The sequence below is a fragment of the Eubalaena glacialis genome, chromosome 5, assembly GCF_028564815.1.
Source record: "Eubalaena glacialis isolate mEubGla1 chromosome 5, mEubGla1.1.hap2.+ XY, whole genome shotgun sequence".
Taxonomy (NCBI): domain Eukaryota; kingdom Metazoa; phylum Chordata; class Mammalia; order Artiodactyla; family Balaenidae; genus Eubalaena; species Eubalaena glacialis.
The window spans coordinates 75359076-75381339 of NC_083720.1; the positions used below are offsets into that span (position 1 = coordinate 75359076).

Below are 22264 nucleotides of genomic sequence, written 5' to 3' on the forward strand. Positions count from 1 at the left end.
CATAGAAGGCCACATGGAAAAGCAGAACAGAGACGTTTCGTCAGACAGACATGGCTACAAATCCCTGCTTTGCAACAGGCTAAGTGGCCTTGGACAAGCTATGGCGACTTCGAAGAGCTTCAATAGCCACATCCAGAAAAGAAGAGCTGCTCGCAGAATTATTCTGGAGATTAATAATAAAGCATATATAGATATATATGAGATGACAGATGTTAATTAAACTGAGTATGGTAATCATTTCACAATATATGTTAATTCATCATTAGGCTGTACACCTTAAACTTACACAGTGCTGTATGTCAATTATATCTCAATAAAACTGGGGGGGGGAAAGATAAAAATAATACAGTATATAAAGCCAGTGCTTAGCAAGTGAAATCTATTATTATTACTATCAGTCAGTCTCAAGGCCTTTACCCTTGCTACTCTCTCTTCCTGGAGCCCTTCCCCTCAGACATCTGTGTGGCTGCCCCCTCACCTTCTCAGGTCTTACTTAAGTGTCACTTCTCAGGGAGTAACCTGACAAATTACAACAGTCCTCACCTAATCCCAATTTACTCCATCTCCCTTCTCTGCTTTATATTTCTCCATAGAATTTTCACCATCTATTTCCTACATATTTTGTTTATTTGTTTACTGTCTGTTTACTGTCTGTCTCACCTTACTAAAATGTTCAGTGAGGCTAGGGTTGTTGTCTGTTTTGCTCATTGCTATATCCCTAGTGTCTAAAATGTGTATGATACGTAGTAGGAACTCAATATTTGTTGAATGAATGGATGACTGAATAAATAAAGTCTCTGAAATAATGACCCTAGGCACAATACAGTTTTTTCTAAGTCATCTTTCCTCAGGTGCACTTTTTTTGTTGTGGTGGTAAAAACAAACAAACAAACAAAACACATAGCACAAAATTTGCCATTTTTAAGTGTACAGTTCAGTGGCGTTAAGTACACTCACCTTATTGTGCAACCATCACCACCATCCATCTCCAGAACTTTTTCATCTTCCCAAAGTGAAACTCTATGCCTGTTAAAAACTAACTCCCCAAAGCCCCCTCCCCCAGGCCCCAGAAACCACAACCCTACTTTCTGTCTATGAATTTGACTACTCTATATATCTCATTTAAGTAAAATCATAAAATATGTATCTTTTTGTGTCTGGCTTATTTCAGTTAACATAATGTCTTCAGTGTTCATCCATGTTGTAGCATGTGTTGGAATTTCCTTCCTTTTTGAAGCTGAATAACATTCCATTGTGTGTATATACATTTTTTAATCTATCTATCGATAGACATTTGGGTTGTTTCCACATTTTGGATATTGTGAATAATGCTGTTATGAACAGGGGTGTATCAAATGTACTTTTCATAGAAAGTAAAAACAGAATGAGGCCTTAGAGGTCATGGATATCATTGGCCAATATGCCAATGTCCTTTCTTTGCCTTAGTGGCAAAAAGAAAAAAAATCTGTGAAGCAAATTAGCTGCTTGAAGAATAGAAATCATTAATTCTGCATTGGTAATGCCTAATATATTTTTCCTTCATGCTTGTGAAATATGTCTATTGTATGAAAAGGTCCACAGAGAGATACGAAGGTTGGAAGACATAACAGAAAGAAGATTTGAACTTACAAGAAAAAAAATTGAGACAAATATAAGGTAATTCCCTAGTTTAAAAAAGGCAACGTTTCTGAAAATGAGGAAAAAGGATTATGGCAACCTGAAGTAAAATAAAGTGCTTTCCCTACTCCTCACACAAATGGTGATATGTGAACACAGGAAGCAAGGTGGAGGCCATTCACCACCAAGGCAGCCAGCAATCAAGACTTTGCTTGAAGGTACTAGAAGGACCAAAGATCATATCCTGAGGATCAGAAGTTGCTGTAATATCGAAGATGCTGACAAAGAAAGACTCTCCACATACTGGATTCTTTGTAATCTAGGTCCACATAATAAGATTAAACATTTAGTGGTGTTTGGGAAAAGGGGTATGTGGGGGTGAATGGAAGAAATATAATAGAAGAGTTGTGATTCTGTAAAACACTAACTTCATGGCTTTTACCCCTTATAAAAAAATGAATGTGTTATACTATTAATCAGCTCTTCCTCTGGAAAACCTTTCTAACCTGCTCCATCTAATAATAACCCCTTTGCTTAGAATTCCTCATCCTCCTTTTCTACCTGGTAATTCCTACTTATTCTATAATATCCAATTTATATGTCCCCCTCCTCTGAGAAGTCTTCTCAGGCTGGTGGGATCTTCAGCATCACAGATATTGATGTTCCCTCCTAGGCATCCCCATAATATTTTGTATCCTCTTCTAGAACTTAGCCCACTGTACTATAATTATTTGTGACAATGACTTTCCCATTTGGCTACCATGTCCAAGGCACATGTTTCATTTATTTGTAGGTTACCATCTCCTAGTAACTGATCCAGCTGGACTTGAACAATGACAGGGGAAGCAAAACTAACTTATGAAGAATCAACTGAATATTTTGCAGCAACACTGATATGGCCAAAGTATAAATAACAGGTCAAAAAATTCCAACCCTAAAACAGTGTCACATTTCAAGATATCCAACTGGCCAGTTGCTCCTAGGCATTTCCAGATGCTACTTGTAATCTGGCAAGTGACCCAAGACACTTGATTTGGGTTTTAATTTTGTTGAAAAATCATGTAAAAATTACCTGGTAACCTAGGATAAAGACAGTGCCAGATGCTAAGATTTTGCATTAATTAAACTGTCCATCAAAACCAGGAGGAGAAAGGAAGAGTTTTTTCTTCATATGGGACTAATCTCTGTAACTTGAAATGTTTACCCCAAGAAAGCACTTCATTATTTAAAATTCTCAAGATTAATAATGTCATATGTTTTATTTTCTTAACAGCACAGATTATTGGTGGGCTATTTATTATTAAAGGGGGACCACAGCATTCTAGAGTATTACTGTGCTAGATACTATGATAAGCTCTCTTGCTAAAATAATGCACACACACAATACAATCATTTATAAATGATAATAAACTTACTTTTTAATTCATTGCTGGCTTGTAAGAAAGTAAAGAAAATCTGTTCAGGCAAAGAAACTAAAACACAGTGAGCTGGCAACCAGTGAGCTGAAACCAGACTTTGGATAATGAGCCAACAGAAAGCTGGTGTTGCCTTGGGGAAACTAGTGGCTTTTGCATAGGAATCCAGAAATTTGGCCTTCAGCACCCTTCAAGGTGAGAGAGCTGAATCTGCATTTGCTATGTTAATTCAGGACACTGAAGTGGACTACAGCAGTCGTGGCATATTGGTAGTGTCCCTAGAGACCCTTAGCTCCAAGGGAGGAGCCTAACCAAATCATCTCTGAAGGAACACACTCCTCATTCAGGCCTGCAGAATTACCAAATGTTATTCTACCAGAAATGAGCTCACAACCAAAAAGTATAAAACACACAAGGAAGCAAGCCATGGATGAGTCAGCAGACACACCATTAAGCAGATTCAGACCCAGTGACTTCAGGACTAAATTATCAACTAAAGAATATAAACTGATTATATATAAAATGTTCAAACAAGTAAAAGGCGAAATTTTTTTTAAAGGTGGGAATAATAGACTATCAAAAATAACCTGAAGTTTTTTTTTAAAAAAAGAATAAAGCAGAGTTTTTAAAAGAGAAAAACATAGTATTTGAAATTCAAATTCAAATGTTGACTCCAAATACTGAAGAGAAAAATAATGAAATAGAAGATAAATCTGAAGATATTACCGTAAATATGGCAAAGAAACAAAAGACAAAAATATGAAAAGATGATTAAATAAGAAGGTCTAAAACAGGTCTAATTGGAGTCCCAGAGTGAAAAAAATAGAGAAGAGACATAATACTAGCAGATATAATACATGAGAATTTTTTAGAATTGAAGAAAAGCATAAATCCACAGACACAAGAAATACAATGTATACCAAGCAGGGCAAATGGAAAGAAATCCACAATTAGACACTGTAACAGTATAATGAAATTGTAAAATAATAATAATAATAATATAAACAGACACACACAAACACAAATCTGAAAAGAAATCAAAGAAAAATGGATTACACTTAAAGGAATTGACATTACAGTGACTACAGATGTCTCAATAGCAGTAATAGAGACTGGATATAGAAGGATAAATAATATTGTCGAAGTCCTGAGTACTAGTCATCTTTGTGCAGTTAGCTCCTATTCTATTGCCAATCACACCCTAAACTTCTCAGAAAACACTGCTTGAAGAAATCAACTTATTCTTCATCTCTACACCAATTAAGTGATTAAATTAGCCGCTAGGAAGAATAAACCGAGACTCAGTAATGAAATCTGAAATTGGCTTATTTCCTCATTTTTTTAGAGTCTTGGGGCGGGAGAAGGCAACAATAAATTCACCACAAAGTGAAAAACATCTGCTAATATGAAACAGTCCCTGTACCCTACATCTCACTCTTGTTCTCAGTCAAGAGAAATGCCTTTTATTCAGTACAGTTGGCATGGGATGTTTTTGCTTATAATAAAGATTCATATCATCCACACAAATGTTGCTGCCTGTACTGTGCAGCACAGATGGCCGTTTTACATGTTTGTGACAGACCATTGTACCACACTGTCTAGAGAAAGTCTGACTCAGCTCCAATTTCAGTTTACTTTGGGGTTTCAGATTCTGCTGACTGCACACCAAACTTTTTCCCCCAACAATAGCTGCATATATTTAGCCATCCCCATACAATTCCACAGGAATTTGAATTGAAATTCAGGAATGCATAAGGTACCTAACAAATAGCAAAAACTTCAAATCACTTTTAGAGTTAATAATTTTTCTACTAAGTAAAAAGCAAATACTATTAGTACAGAAATAAAATTTATTTCTTAAAACAAAGCCATGTAAGCTGATATATTGTAGCTTCGTTTGAATTTCCTGTTTTTGGAGACTAGGAAATTGGATGTACAATTCACTTGAGACAAAAACTGTAGTATTTTCCAAATTATCCAAATATAAATGCTCCAAAATCCAACTAAATTTAAAATTTCATTTGCACATGGCGTGAGACTAAATAACTGGTTTAATCTGCAAGTAATTCATTGAGTTCATATGATAATCATGTTTTTCTGAAATCTTTCCATTTTCTTTAGCATTTATTGTAGACCAAAATTAACTCCTGAGTTAAGTGAAATATTACCATGAATCACATTTATATTTGCAGTTAGTTTATTTATGCCTTGTCTCTTTTTTTTTTTTTTCAAAAGGAAAAAAAAAAGACAGTGAAAAAAGAGCAGTGACTAATTTAGAAACACTGTGGTATCTTTAAATTTGCCTCCATGGAATATTTTATCAGACTACAGGCCATGACAGTTTTAGAAATTGAAAAGCACGTATCTATCACGTAAAACAACTGCCCCTTCCAGTGACTTTGGATATGTCACTTAGGCACTGTCCTCATCTATTAAAACTAGAGCACTGCACAAGTGAATTTCAAAGGTTCCTGGTTCCAGCTTTACAATCTCATGATACTTAAGGAATCTTTACACCTCCAAGTTCCTGGCTTCCTTAATTATTCATTAAGAATCCATCACCAGGGCTTCCCTGGTGGCGCAGTGGTTAAGAATCTGCCTGCAAAGGTCGGAGACACGGGTTCAAGCCCTGGTCTGGTAAGATCCCACATGCCATGGAGCAACAAAGCCCGTGCGCCTCCACTACTGAGCCTGCACTCTGGAGCCCGCAAGCCACAACTGCTGAGCCCGCGTGCCACGACTACTGAAGCCCACGCGCCTAGAGCCCGTGCTCTGCAACAAGTGAAGACACTGCAATGAGAAGCCCACGCACCGCAACGAAGAGTAGACCCCGCTCGCCACAACTAGAGAAAGCCCCTGAATAGCAACAAAGACCCAACGTAGCCACAAATAAAAATAAATAAATTTATTAAAAAAAAAAAAAAAAAAGAATCCATCACCAAGGCTGTGAAATCATAACCAGAGTGATGGTTTGTTGCCAATTCCATTCTTTATATCTCTCTACCTTCCACATAATAGCCCATTTTCAATTATTTCTATCTATTCAAATGATATTTCTTCACTTTATTTTACAGAGCAGGTACATTAAATTGGGAAAGACCTCTCAATGTTGAAGATAATAATGGAAGGCACCATAATAAAAATGTATCATTGAATATTTAGATTTAAATTAAATAACACAAACTAAAAACATGCCTATCTCCAAAAACTTCTTCCGAAAGTCTGCAACTTAACGCATAAGTAGAATACACTTTGCTAAGCTGAAAAATATTAGATAGACTTTTAAATACAGATACAGATAATCTGTATCTGAAAATACAGATAACACCGAAAGGAGATTCATTTTTGTGAATTGATGGAATATAGTACATAGTTGAAATACATTGTTCAAACACTCCTTCAAGCTCTCCTTGGGGCTTTTTGGGAGTGAACCAATGCGATACCTTGGGGAGGAAATGGGACTCTTATCTTGGCCAGCAGATCACTGAGCCAACACACAAATGCTCTCACTTCCACCACACCGAAATCGCCTCTACTCCCATAAGCCTAGAGGAAGGACCCGAATAGGGAAAAAGGAGCAACTGCCAGGCTCAGCAAGTGGGCATCTGAGGACAAGCCTTCTAGACCACTGTCCTGACTCTTCCATGAGCAGGCTGCCAGCCAGGTGGGTCAGATAGAAGCACTTATCAAACATGTCGACATAAATGAAATCAAATGTGCTTCCCCCTCCTCTACTTCATCTTCCCTTTCTATTAGCTTTATCCCCCTCTTCTCCCTTCTCTTCATCCATTCATTCTTACATTTATTTAACAAATGTGTATCCAGGCACTAGGTGCTAGACAGAAGGGACATGCCCCCTTACACAGCTCATTGTCTAGTGGGGGTAGTGACATATGAACAGCCAATTACAATACAGAGGGTTGGTCTGAAGCTAGTGAATAGAATTCCTGATGTTATGGTACAGTACATTTGAGGCACCCAATCCAGAACTGGGAAATCAGGTAAAGTTTCCTGGAGGAAGTAAAGACCATGAAAAATCTGGAGGAAAGATGGTCAGAGAGTAGACTAGGAGAGGGGAAAGAGGATTAAGGAATTTTTTTGGAAGTCAACATAAATCAAGGGAAAAAATCCTAAGAAATGAAAATTACCATTTAACAGGATTATAATAAGAACATACCCAAACTCTGGGGCTCTTATGAAAACTTCCATCTCCCTTACATTTTGGCTATTTGGATGATGGAGCTACATTCCAATTCTACATCCACAGGTGGTCTGAGAGAACAATAGGCTGTCTGCTCTTGGCTTCATAACTGCATGACACTGACACACAGAACAGTTAATCCGAGCAAGTACAACAGTTAATCCAAGCAAGGACAATGACGAAGCCAATTCCATCAGCATTTTCTGATATAACAAATGCCTTTCAAAGATTATTAAATTAACTAGGAAATGTAATCTACTCCAAAGAAATGTCCCATAGAAATAAGTAATTCATTTCACTGACTTCAGTGCTGTAACTAATAGTAATAGCCATTTTAGTAGAGCTTGTTTCCTATGCCCCAGTATTCTATGTCCTTACTTCACGTAGTAATAAAACCACCCCTTTAGCTTGGCACATGGCCACCCAGAAAAAGACTACATTTTCCAGCCTCCCTTGCAACTAGGTATGGCCATGTAACTAAGGGGTGACCAGTGCGATGATGAGCTGTGGTGATAGGTGTAACTTCTGGGTCATGATCTTAAAGGGAACATGCTGTACCCACCACTACCTTTCTGTCCCTATTTTTTTAATCTGTGGGATAAGGAAATGCTTGTGAAAGTTAGAGCAGCTATTTGGGATCATAAAATGGAAGTATATACAGCAAAAACAACCAAACTGAGGATGCCTGGGCCCTCAGCACCAAGAAGCTGCCTTATTTTAGTCATAGACCACTGATGGAGATTCTTACATAAGAGAGAGTGATATTTCTATCTTGCTTCTGTCTACTGTATTTTAGAGTCTATTTATTATAGCAGCCTAATACGTATCCTAATGAACTGAACCATTATCTGCCTTGTGAGTCCAAAGGCCTTTCCAGATGGTTGGTGCACTGCCCCGAAGCAAATATTTGGCAACAAGGAACTCAACTCATCAACAGCTCATTTTTGTACTTATTATTTGCTTCATGTCAAATGGCAATAGTGTTAAGCAGAAAGAACAAACTTCATTTGTTATCATGAGTCCTTGCAGAAGCTTGGAAACTTTTTACTTGCTCTAATATACCCAGGCCTCCCATGAAACAGTCTTTCTAGCAGTTACAAGAGATTAGCTGTCCTGATGAGCAAGCATTCTCTTTGTAGGTTGTTTTATTGTGATGATTTTGACTCATCTCTTGCTCAGGGGAAAAAAAACTTTTAAAACAAATTAAATGAAATACAAAAATGGCCTCCCCAAACAGAAGCCAGTGAACATTATCAATTGCTAATCAACTCTTACACATTACAGAGTCTATTACTTCAGGCCACAGGGGCTGACTCAGTGGGACTCACAATACAAAGGGAAGTATGGATAGTAATGAATTCTCTGGAAAGAATCCTTTGCAATACTAAGTTCAAGACAAGAATGTATATAACAACCATATCACAAAACATCTTATCTTACTCCCTTAAGTAGTAGAACCACGGCAATTTTGACCTAGAATAATATTTTGCACTAGCAAACCAACAGACTGATATCCTTAAAAATATTGGTCTGAACAGGAAACTAGTATTTTAGATAGATTACAGAAGCAATTTCCAATTTTCAATATACTTTGAATTATAATACACGATATCCTTATTTGTTTGATTTCAAGTAGCTCTTCATTATGCAAAGTGCTCTCACAAATTAAAATTTTAAAATTTTAGCTGACCTACTAGAGAAGGGAGAGAAAAACCTCCCAGGAAGATGCAGGGACTGTGCTGGACTCTGTGGATCCCAGGAAGACAACATTATCTGCGACCTCAAACAGTTCAAAGTCTAATGAGGGAGGCAGGGTAGGGGCGGGTTGGACAAAGACAGGCCCTCAAACCCAAGCACGTGCAGTGTGGTATTTGCCCTAACAGCTGTCAACAAAAGGTGCCATGCGGGGCACAGAGGAGGGATTGATTCTATCCAGAGAGAAGACCAGAAATATTCACAGAGGAAGTGACATGAAGGATGAGCCTTTATGCATGGCACCCTCGAAATCTTTCAGAATGAAGAATTAGTACTGTGAAACCAGAGTAGAGGTTCTCAACCTGAATGATACTGTCTTTCTCGGGGGCATCTAGAAATGTGAGCAGGGGGGTGAGGGGGATTGACGGAATAACTTAGGAGCACTACAGGCTTTAGTGTGAAGGTGGAAAGGGGGGCCAGGGGCACTACATATCCTTCAGTGCCCATGACAGACTTGCACAAAAAAGTCCAAAGTGCCAATGGCATCTCTCCTGGAGGAGAGGGTAGGTGAAGTTATGTGGTGGGATAAAAGACAAGGGTGAAAGTGTCTTCAAAATGGTCTTTATAATTTTTCTCTCTTCTCTCCCAATATGCAGTTTTACTCCCCAGGGCTGTACGATATGTCTGTATACTGTACATTTAGGGGACACAATTAAAATTATAGACATCATAGATTTGTGTATTGATTATGAAAATTTTCCAGCCGAAGCAGTGGAGTGAACTGAGGAAAGAGGACCTTTTCTTATTCCTATTAAGATATCATCTAGACTAGTGGTAGTTCTATTTTTCCCTCCATCCCCACACATGTACAATGACAACTGGTCCTAGTGGGGAAGGAAGTGATAGTTCTGATAAGTATAGATGGAGAGAAGACAAGAGTAAGGCAGATGGTCTGGTTCCTCACTGTGTCCCACCCAAGTGTTCCATGAATGTTAAAGATTATCAACAGCTGAGCCCAGCCTTCGGTCCACCTATACTGATCTTGTGCCTGTAGCCTGCCCTCAAAGCTTGGAACTGGCTTCTAGTCTCAAGGTATGATAGAGCAAGGTCTACCAGTCATCATCTATTTGACCTAGTCCTAGCCCCGGGTTTCAGACTGCTATACAGTGCTGTTCCCAAGTTCCCATTCTGGGTTTCAAGTTTCCTGCTTCCTGGTTTCTGATTACTGTTCCCTGGCAGGGGCCTACCTCCAACTGAGAAAGTCCTCCAAGCACCCAAGTCGCCCAAAAGCAAAGGTATCAAACATGGTTTTTTAACTCTATTCATTGTCTAATTGAATTATTCCAATACATTAATTTAAGCTACTAGTTACTAAGGGTAATTTAAAGCGTGCGTGCATCCACACATGCACATAACTGAAAATACTTAAATTTAACTGTGATTACAATCTATGAGTGAGACCATCAGACACTCTTAATTAAACAGAAGTCTAAGGTTAATTTGTAACAAATGAACCTTTTTCAAAATAAAAGCATGATACATAAAAGTTAATAAAACTGGCTCCACATTAATTAAATTTATTTTCCTTCAAATTTATTTGCCCCCCTCCGAATGCAACATGAATAGCCTTGTGAAAGCAAGGTAGAAAATCACAAAATATACAAACCAGTAGCTACTAACAAAAAAATCAAGAGGGATACTCTAATGTATAAACAAAAATCTACAGGTAGGACTTATTCTAGAATCAGCATTTTTCAAGATTTTGCTCAAGTTGTGATCAAGAAGGCAATGCTTAACATTGACCCAACTCTTAACTGCATGCCAGGCACTGTCCCACACATTCTGCAGGTTAACTCATTTGATTTTTACAACAGACCTATGAGATGTGGTTCTATTATCATCCTCATTTTATAGTCTGAGTCTTTCCCATCCTTCAAGGTCTGGTTTAAATTTTACTTCCTCACAAGTCCTTCTTTAATTACGCCTACCTCCCCCTTTCCACTATTTTATTTGCCTATCTTTTATAGGACTTACCACAGTTCACCTTAAAGTTCTTTATGTATGTTTCTCTTTCTTGCCATTACATCACAAATTGTTGGAGAGGTAGACTCCATCTCATTCATTGCTGTATGCCTACACTGACTAACAGAGATTCTTGCACAAAGTAGATACCCAGCAAATGTTAGTGGAACTAACACTAGCATTAATAGGAAAAGAAAGAAGAAAAGAATTTGGCAGCAGCTTTAAAACAAAGAATCATGAATAAAAAGCAACTAGCAATTACTCTCTGTGTCTGCAGATGAGAGAACCAAAGAGATCCAGAGATTATGGGATAAAACATTTAATTAAATAACAGGTAAACATATAACCATAATTATACTGAAAGAAAACAGGGGAATGTTTACATAATCTTGAGAGGTGGAAGGCATTTCTAAACATGACACCAAAAGCAAAAGCAAGCAAAAGAGGAATGAAATAAATGGTCAAGATTGCCAGCTCTGAGTCAGGCTGCATGAATTCAGTTACCAAGATGCCATTTGTGAGTCAATTTCTTCACTGTAAAATGGGGGTGATAATAATAATACCTGCCTCATACATTTCACAGGGTGGAATGAATGAGATAAAAGTTCTTACCACAATGCCTGACACAATGTCTTCCATAAATGTTTAAAAGCAAACCAACTGAGGAAAGACAGATGTGACTGCATAAAAATGCCTTTGTAGTCTAAAAAAAAGTATCTATAAATAAATATATATCAAATAACAAACAGGATGAAAAAAGATGGATACCCTAAATATATGAAGAGCTTTTACAAATTAACAAGAAGATTAAAACCCTAATAGAAAAAAAATAGGAAAGCAGAATTGAGCATTTCACAAAAAACGAATATATACAATCAAATGACCAAACATGAAAAAATATCCACCTTAATTAAGCAATTGAAGGGTGTTAGTTAAAATGAGATATAAATTTTGCTTATTAAATCAGCAATACTGATGATGGCATGAAACAATGGCAGGTTTACAGAGCTTTGTGAAGAGTTTAAATTTGCACATTTCTATAGGACATTTTGCCAATGAGCATCAAAAGCCTTAAAATGTACATACTTTTTGACCAAGGAAACCTAGTTATTTATAACAAAGCAATAATCAAATATATAAAATGAACCCTTGTTTATAAGAGTGAAAAACTGGATGAGAATAGTTAGTAAATTACAATGCCTTTACAACACTGAATACTGTAATCTCATGGAAGATATTTAATGTCATTAATGAAAAAAACAAATGCTAAAACAGCACTACTACATAATTTTATTTTCATTAAAAAACAACAATAACAGAATATGTGTGTGTGTGTATACAGACACATAAAAAAGATCTGAAAGGAAACATACCAAAAGGCTAACATCGATTGTCTCTAGATAATGAAATTATAGGTGCCTTTGGAAAGCTATAACATATTCAAAATTTTTTTGATAAATATATTTTTGTAACGAAGAAAATAATAAAAATCGTCTTTTTCAAAAGAAAAAAAATTAACCATTAGGAGATAGTCCTGCCCTATCATTCAGAGACCCCTGATGTTAGATGGTGTTCATCACCACGAATCAATGGTGGCTGCACTGTGCTCCTTGGAAGGGGCATACAAGAATGAGAATCAGCCTACAGGTTCTATGGGTATATAAGCAGTTCAAGTAGTTCAATGGAAAAATTCAATTAAATACCAAACCAACTCAAGGGAACATCACATGCTTAATGGTTAAGTGGCATTAGGGAAAAAAAACCCGAAACCTACAACTAAGCAATACTGGATAAAGTTAAAAGCTTAATCTCATGCTTACTCAGCAGCAAAAAGAAAAAAACAAAAACAAACATTAATTATGAAAGATTTAGTGATCTGTATGGTTATAATTCTAGAAACACTTCAGTGTGTGTTTATCTATGCTATAACTCATTGCTTTCTGCAAATTTAAAGGGACCTCTTGGCTGACAGTTCAAATGCTTGGTCACAGTTAAGGGAAAAAAATCAGTTCAATCACTTTTGGAAACAGGCAAAAGGAGAAGGTCCTCATGCTTCAAAAATGGTGTGCGTGTGTGTGTGTGTGTGTGTGTGTGTGTTTAGTGTGCCTTTCCAACTTCATAATAAATCTAAGAAAGGCCCAACTTCAGAATGAAGCCAGTCTGAATACAAATACATTTAACCCCCTCCTCCCCGCTTGGAAGGGAGGTAGCATGCACATCACTGTATCACTAGATTGTACACTGATTCATTCTTACGACTATTACTGAACAAAGGTCTCAAGAGTTCAGAGTAGACCTATGGTATTGACTTGTGCCTTTTAAAACTAATGAAAGAATAGATCCAATTGAAGATTCTTAATTTCATCTAGTAAAGTAAATGTTGAACACAAAAGGCTAAAAAAAAAAAAAAAGAGAGAGAGAGAGAGAGAGACCAAGTAAATAACTGCTTAAATTGCTATCCATTGTCTACCCACGTAGGGTGGTCACTTGTTTTTTTCTGCCCAGCATTGACTGCCCCTTCTCTGGTTAAGAGCACCCAGGTTTCCTTTGGGGGACTACTGCTCACATTTTGGCTCATATGATGGAGATGACCTCATTCCTAACTTCAGGAACTAATGAGTAACCCAGGAATGGTCATGCAATATATTCATTCCCCTAGACAGAATGAGTATTCAGCAGCCACATGGCCCAGGCCAGGACCATCTGGGGCAAGAATTATGAGACTTGAAACTTCTTTAAGCTCTTGGGAAAGAAGCATATTTTTTCTTCCCTAGCTCCATGCTTAGAGAATATAAACCTATTGCTGCTGGGGGCATATTTGCCATCATTTGGAAAGAGTCTACCTAAAAATGAAACTAATAGAGAAGGGAGTAGAACCAAGAAACAAAGAGAAACAGACTCCTAATAAACTATTTTTTTTTAAAGTTGGGTCAAACCATGCCTGAAGCCATTCATCATCATTTGATTTGGATTTCTGTCACACGAAACCAAAAGGAGACAATAAATATGGGGAAAGGGAGGCTAGACGGTTTTCTCCTCCCTCCCCAACTGATCTACCTATCTTAGTCAGCTGGGGCTGCTTTAACAAAATACCACAGACTGGATGGATTAAAGAACAGACATTTATTTCCCATAGTTCTGAAGCCTGGATGTCTGAGATAAGGGTGCCAGCATGGTCAGGTTCTGGTCAGGATCCTCTTCCTGGCTTACAGAATTTGCTGTCTTCTTGCTGTGTCCTCAGATGGTAAAGAGAGAGCAAGCTCTCGGTCTCTCCTAGTAAGAGCACTAATCCCATGGCGAGGATCTCACCCTCATGGCCTCATCTAAACCTAATCACCTCCAAAAGGCCCCATCTCCAAATACTATCATACTGAGGGTTAGGGCTTCAACAAATGAATTGTGAGAGGACACAAATATTTAGTTCATAATACTACCTAAACTGCCCTTAGACACACACAAAAATAGACTGGAGGAGTTTATACTATGCCAATTCCAAGCACATCTGTGTAACCCTTCATTGTACTAGAATCCATCATTAGAATGTTGGCTATATCCTTTATGCATAACACTGCTTACTCCAAAGCCTAGTCCAGTGTCTGGCACATAACATCACTCAAAAATATCTGCTGAAAAATGAATAACGTGATATAAATATAAACAGGAGGGGTATAACAACATACAGGAAACTAGAGATTCTTTTTTTTTTTTGACATTTAATTTTCTTTATTTCATACTAAATCTTTAAAATCAAGTCCATATTTTATGCTTATACTACATTTCAATTCAGATGCTAAATTTTCATTACAGATGTTTGATCTGTATTATTTATTTATTTATTTTTAAACATCTTTATTGGATTATAATCACTTTACATTGTTGTGTTAGTTTCTGCTGTATAACAAAGTGAATCAGCTATACGTATACATATATCCCCATATCCTCTCCCTCTTGCGTTTCCCTCCCACCCTCCCTATCCCACCCCTCTAGGTGGTCACAAAGCACTGCGCTGGTCCCCCTGTGCTATGCGGCTGCTTCCCACTAGCTATCTATTTTACATTTGGTAGTGTATATATGTCCATGCCACTCTCTCACTTCGTCCCAGCTTACCCTCCCCCCTCCCCATGTCCTCAAGTCCATTCTCTACGTCTGTGTCTTTATTCCTGTCCTGCCCCTACGTTTTCAGAACCTTTTTTTTTTTTAGATTCCGTATATATGTGTTAGCACACGATATTTGTTTTTCTCTTTCTGACTTACTTCACTCTGTATGACAGACTCTAGGTCCATCCACCTCACTACAAATAACTCAATTTCCTTTCTTTTTATGGCTGAGTAATATTCCATTGCATATATGTGCCACATCTTCTTTATCCATTCATCTGTTGATGGACACTTAGGTTGCTTCCATGTCCTGGCTATTGGAAATAGAGCTGCAGTGAACATTGTGGTACATGACTCTTTTTGAATTATGGTTTTCTCAAGGGATATGCCCACTAGTGGGATTGCTGGGTCGTATGGTAGTTCTATTTTTAGTTTTTTAAGGAACCTCCATACTGTTCTCCATAGTGGCTGCATCAATTTACGTTCCCACCAACAGTGCAAGAGGGTTCCCTTTTCTCCACACCCTCTCCAGCATTTATTGTTTCTAGATTTTTTGATGATGGCCATTCTGACCGGTGTGAGGTGATACCTCATTGTAGTTTCGATTTGCATTTCTCTAATAATTAGTGATGTTGAGCATTCTTTCATGTGTTTCTTGGCAATCTGTATATCTTCATTGGAGAAATGTCTATTTAGGTCTTCTGCCCATTTTTTAATTGGGTTGTTTTTTTGATATTGAATTGCATGAGTTGCTTGTATATTTTGGAGATTAATCCTTTGTCAGTTGCTTTGATTGCAAATATTTTCTCCCACTCTGAGGGTTGTCTCTTCGTCTTGTCTATGGTTTCCTTTGCTGTGCAAAAGCTTTTAAGTTTCATTAGGTCCCATTTGTTTACTTTTGTTTTTATTTCCATTACTCTAGGAGGTGGGTCAAAAAGGATCTTGCTGTGCTTTATGTCATAGTGTTCTTCCTATGTTTTGCTCTAAGAGTTTTAAAGTGTCTGGCCTTACCTTTAGATCTTTAATCCATTTTGAGTTTATTTTTGTGTATGGTGTTACGGAGTGTTCTAATTTCATTCTTTTACATGTAGCTGGGCCAGTTTTCCCAGCACCACTTACTGAAGAGGCTGTCTTTTCTCCACTGGATACTTCTGCCTCCTTCATCAAAGATAAGGTGACCATATGTGCATGGGTTTATCTCTGGGCTTTCTATCCTGTTCCATTGATCTATATTTCTGTTTTTGTGCCAGTACCATACTGTCTTGATTACTGTAGCTTTGTAGTATAGTCTGAAGTCAGGGAGCCTGATTCCTCCAGCTTTGTTTTTCTTTCTCAAGATTGCTTTGTTTATTCCAGGTCTTTTGTGTTTCCATACAAATTGTGAAATTTTTTTCTTCTAGTTCAGTGAAAAATGCCATTGGTAGCTTGATAGGGATTGCACTGAATCTGTAGATTACTTTGGGTAGTACAGTCATTTTCACGATGTTGATTCTTCCAATCCAAGAACATGGTGTATCTCTCCATCTGTTTGTATTGTCTTTAATTTCTTTCATCAGTGTCTTATAGTTTTCTGCATACAAGTCTTCTGTCTCCTCAGGTAGGTTTATTCCTAGGTATTTTATTCTCTTTGTTGCAGTGGTAAATGGGAGTGTTTCCTTAATTTCTCTTTCAGATTTTTCATTAGTGTATAGGAATGCAAGAGATTTCTGTGCATTAATTTTATATCCTGCTACTTTACCAAATTCATTGATTAGCTCTAGTAGTTTTCTGGTAGCATCTTTAGGATTCTCTGTGTATAGTACCATGTCATCTGCAAACAGTGACAGTTTTATTTCTTCTTTCCTGATTTGGATTCCTTTTATTTCTTTTTCTTCTCTGATTGCTGTGGCTAAAACTTCCAAAACTATGTTGAACAATAGTGGTGAGAGTGGGCAACCTAGTCTTGTTCCTGATCTTAGTGGAAATGGTTTGTTTTTCACCATTGAGAAAGATGTTGGCTGTGGGTTTGTCATATATGGCCTTTATTATGTTGAGGTAAGTTCCCTCTATGTCTACTTTCTAGAGAGTTTTTATCATAAATGGGTGTTGAATTTTGTCGAAAGCTTTCTCTGCATCTATTGAGATGATCATATGGTCTTTCTCCTTCAATTTGTTAATATGGTGTATCACGTTGATTGATTTGCATATATTGCAGATTCCTTGCATTCCTGGGATAAACCCAACTTGATCATGGTGTATGATCCATTTAATGTGCTGTTGGATTCTGTTTGCTAGTATTTTGTTGAGGATTTTTGCATTTATGTTCATCAGTGATATTGGCCTGTAGTTTTCTGTTTTTGTGACATCTTTGTCTGGTTTTGGTATCAGGGTGATGGTGGCCTCGTAGAATAAGGTTGGGAGTGTTCCTCGCTCTGCTATATTTTGGAAGAGTTTGAGAAAGAAAGGTGTTAGTTCTTCTCTAAATGTTTGATAGAATTCACCTGTGAAGTCATCTGGTCCTGGGCTTTTGTGTGTTGGAAGATTTTCGATCACAGTTTCAATTTCAGTGCTTGTGATTGGTCTGTTTATATTTTCTATTTCTTCCTGGTTCAGTCTCAGAAGGTTGTGCTTTTCTAAGAATTTGTCCATTTCTTCCAGGTTATCCATTTTATTGGCATATAGTTGCTTATAGTAATTTCTCATGATCCTTTGTATTTCTGCAGTGTCAGCTGTTACTTCTCCTTTTTCATTTCTAATTCTGTTGATTTGAGTCTTCTCCCTTCTTTTCTTGATGAGCCTGGCTAATGGTTTATCAATTTTGTTTATCTTCTCAAAGAACCAGCTTTCAGTTTTATTGATCGTTGCTATCGTTTCCCTCATTTCTTTTTCATTTATTTCTGATCTGATCTTTATGATTTCTTTCCTTCTGCTAACTTTGGGGTTTTTTTGTTCTTCTTTTTCTAATTGCTTTAGGTGTAAGGTTAGGTTGTTTATTTGAGATGTTTCTTGTTTCTTGAGGTAGGCTTGAAATGCTATAAACTTCCTTCTTAGAACTGCTTTTGCTGCATCCCATAGGTTTTGGGTCGTCGTGTTTTCATTGTCATTTGTTTCTAGGTATTTTTTGATTTCCTCTTTGATTTCTTCAGTGATCTCTTGGTTATTTAGTAGCGTATTGTTTAGCCTCCATGTGTTTGTATTTTTTACAGTTGTTTTCCTGTAATTGATATCAAGTCTCATAGCATGTGGTCAGAAAAGATACTTGATATGATTTCAATTTTCTTAAATTTACCAAGGCTTGATTTGTGACCCAAGATACGATCTATCCTAGAAAATGTTCCATGAGCACTCGTCCTCCTTTGTCTCTTGTAACATTCTTTATTTTAAAGTTTATTTTATCTGATATGAGTATTGCTACTCCAGCTTTCTTTTGATTTCTATTTGCATGGAATATCTTTTTCCATCCCCTCACTTTCAGTCTGTATGTGTCCCTAGGTCTGAAGTGGGTCTCTTGTTGACAGCATATATACGGTCTTGTTTTTGTATCCATTCAGCCAGTCTATGTCTTTTGGTTGGAGCATTTAATCCATTTACATTTAAGGTAATTATTGATATGTATGTTCCTATTACCATTTTCTTAATTGTTTTGGGTTTGTTATTGTAGGTCTTTTCCTTCTCTTGTGTTTCCTGCCTAGAGAAGTTCTTTTAGCATTTGTTGTAAAGTTGGTTTGGTGGTGCTGAATTCTCTTAGCTTTTGCTTTTGTTTTTAATTTCTCCATCAAATCTAAATGAGATCCTTGTTGGGTAATCTTGGTCGTAGGGTTTTCCATTTCATCACTTTAAATATGTCCTGCCACTCCCTCTGGCTTGCAGAGTTTCTGATGAAAGATCACCTTTTAACCTTATGGGGATTACCTTGTGTGTTATTTGTTGCTTTTCCCTTGCTGTTGTTTTTTCCTTTGTACTTAATTTTTGATGGTTTGATTAATATGTGTCTTGGCATGTTTCTCCTTGGATTTATCCTGTATGGGACTCTCTGCGCTTCTGGACTTGATTATTTCCTTCCCATATTAGGGAAGTTTTCAACTATAATCTCTTCAAATATTTTCTTAGTCCCGTTTTTTTTCTCTTCTTCTGGGACCCCTATAATTCGAATGTTGGTGCGTTTAATGTTGTCCCAGAGGTCTCTGAGACTGTCTTCATTCTTTTCCTTCTTTTTTCTTTATTCTGCTCTGTGGTAGTTATTTCCATTATTTTATCTTCCAGGTCACTTATCCGTTCTTCTGCCTCAGTTATTTTGCTATTGATTCCTTCTAGAGAATTTTTAATTTCATTTATTGTGTTGTTCATCATTGTTTCCTCTTTAGTTCTTCTAGGTCCTTGTTAAACGTTTCTTGCATTTTCTCCATACTATTTCCGAGATTTTGGATCATCCTTACTATCATTACTCTGAATTCTTTTTCAGGTAGACTGCCTATTTCCTCTTCGTTTGGTCTGGAGGGTTTTTACCTTGCTCCTTCATGTGTTGCATATTTCTCTGTCTTCTCATTTTGTTTAACTTACTGTGTTTGGGGTCTCCTTTTTGCAGGCTGCAGGTTCGTAGTTCCTGCTGTTTTTGGTGTATGCCCCCAAAGGTTGGTAGGGTTGGTTCAGTGAGTTGTGGAGGCTTCCTGGTGGAGGACTGGTGCCTGTGTTCTGGTGGATGAGACTAGATCTTTTCTTTCTAGTGGGCAGGACCGCATCCGGTGGTGTGTTTTGGGGTGTCTGTGAACTTATTATGATTTTAGGCAGCCTCTCTGCTAATGGGTGGGGTTGTGTTCCTGTCTTGCTAGTTGTTTGGCATGGGGTGTCCAGCACTGGAGCTTGCTGGTCGTTGAGTGGAGCTGGGTCTTCGCGTTCATATGAGCTCTCTGGGAGAGCTCTCGCCGATTGATATTACATGGGGCTGGGAGGTCTCTTGTGGTCCAATGTCCTGAACTCAGCTCTCCCACCTCAGAGGCTCAGGCCTGACACCCAGCCAGAGCACCACAACCCTGTCAGCCACACGGCTCAGAAGAAAAGGGAGAAAAAAAAGAAAGAACAAAAATAAATAAATAAATAAAATAATGTTATTAAAATAAAAAATTGAAAAAAGTTATTATTAAAATTAAAAAAGTAATAGAAAAAGAGAAGAGAGCAACCCAACCAATAAACAAATCCACCAATGATAACAAGCATTAAAAACTAAACTATGATAAACATAAAGATCAGAAACTAGTCAGTCGCATACAGCAAACCCCAAGTCTACAGTTGCTCCCCAAGTCCACTGCCTCAATTATGGGATGACTCATTGTCTACTCAGGTATTCCACAGATGCAGGGTACATCAAGTTGACTGTGGAGATTTAATCCGCTGCTCCTGAGGCTGCTGGGAGAGACTTCCCTTTCTCTTCTTTGTTTGCACAGCTCCCGGGGTTCAGCTTTGGATCTGGACCCGCCTCTGCATGTAGGTCGCCTGAGGGCATCTGTTCTTCGCTCAGACAGGACAGGGTTAAAGAAGCAGCTGCTTTGGGGGCTCTGGCTCACTCAGGCCAGGGGGAGGGAGGGGTACGGATGCGGGGCGAGCCTGCGGCGGCAGAGGCCAGTGTGACGCTGCAACAGCCTGAGGGGCGCCGTGTGTTCTCCCAGGGAAGTTGTCCCTGGATCACAGGACCCTGGCAGTGGCGGGCTGCACAGGCTCCAGGGAGGGGAGGTGTGGATAGTGACCTGTGCTTGCAACACAGTTTTCTTGGTGGCGGCAGCAGCAGCCTTAGCATTTCATGCCCGTCTCTGAGGTCCGCGCTGATAGCCGCGGCTCGCGCCCATCTCTGGAGCTCGTTTAGGCGGCGCTCTGAGTCCCCTCTCCTTGCACACCCGGAAACATTGGTCTCTTGCCTCTTCGGCAGGTCCAGACTTTTTCCCGGACTCCCTCCCGGCTAGCTGTGGCGCACTAGCCCCTTCAGGCTGTGTTCACGCCGCCAACCCCAGTCCTCTCCCTGCGATCTGACCTCCGAAGCCCGAGCCTCAGCTCCCAGCCCCCGCCCGCCCCGGCGGGTGAGCAGACAAGCTTCTCGGGTTGGTGAGTGCTGGTCGGCACCGATCCTCCGTGCGGGAATCTCTCCGCCTTGCCCTCTGCACCCGTTACTGCGCCCTCCTCCATGGCTCCGATGCTTCCCCCCCATCACCACCCCCCTGTCTCCGCCAGTGAAGGGGCTTCCTAGTGTGTGGAAACTTTTCCTCCTTCACAGCTCCCTCCCAGAGGTGCAGGTCCCATCCCTACTCTTTTGTCTCTGTTTTTTCTTTTTTCTTTTGCCCTACCCAGGTACGTGGGGAGTTTCTTGCCTTTTTGGAAGTCTGAGGTCTTCTCCCAGCATTCAGTAGGTGTTCTGTAGGAGTTGTTCGACATGTAAATGTATTTTTGATGTATTTGTGGGGGGAAGGGTGATCTCCACATCTTACTCCTCCGCCATCTTGTAAGCGTTTTCAAAACTAGAGATTCTGACGTTACATTCCAACACTTAATTCATCTGAATTCCCTTCTGATATAGTCAACCTATTCTTCATCTTCTCTTTAGCCCAACATTCAACTGGCACAAAATACTTTAATAATGGAAAGTAATCCCCATTCAGTGGCCTCTTCTATTTTACTAACTGGGGAACAGTTCTGAAATTTTAGTGGAGACAGATGCTTGTATGTGTGCGTGTGTGTGAGTGTGTTGTGTATGTGTCCTTATCATAGCCTATGAAGTCCCACAGGGTCTTTCTGACCTCATCTCCTTCCCATGCCTGCTTTGCTCCAGCCACACAGGCCTCCTAGGTCTTCTTTGAAAACACCTGGCACCTTTCACCTGAGGACCTTTGCTTTTGCTATAACCTCTGCCTGCAAATGATCTATATGACTTACTGCCTTACCTCTCTTTAGGTCTTTGCCCAAATGTCACCTTCTCAGTGAGGCCTTCTTGACCATTCTATTTACAAAATTACAAACTTCTCCACCACTAATACTTCCTATTCCATAGCATTCATCACCTTTTAATATACTACATAATTTACTTATTTTCTTTATCGTCTATATCTCTCCACACCAAAAGATAAACTCCATGAAAGCAAAGATTTCCATATGGTTTTTGTTCTCTGTTGAACCCCCAATGCCAGGGAAATAATCAATGCTGGATAAATGAATAAAAGAATTATTCTATAATAACCTAAATGGGAAAATAATT

At 38.6% G+C, this 22264-nt stretch overlaps 1 protein-coding gene across 1 annotated transcript in view; it reads right to left on the reverse strand.

The window, feature by feature from the left end:
- The window catches only part of SCFD2 (sec1 family domain containing 2), a 410854-nt gene that overhangs the window by 252566 nt on the left and 136024 nt on the right, over window positions 1-22264 (reverse strand). The window lies entirely within an intron of this gene.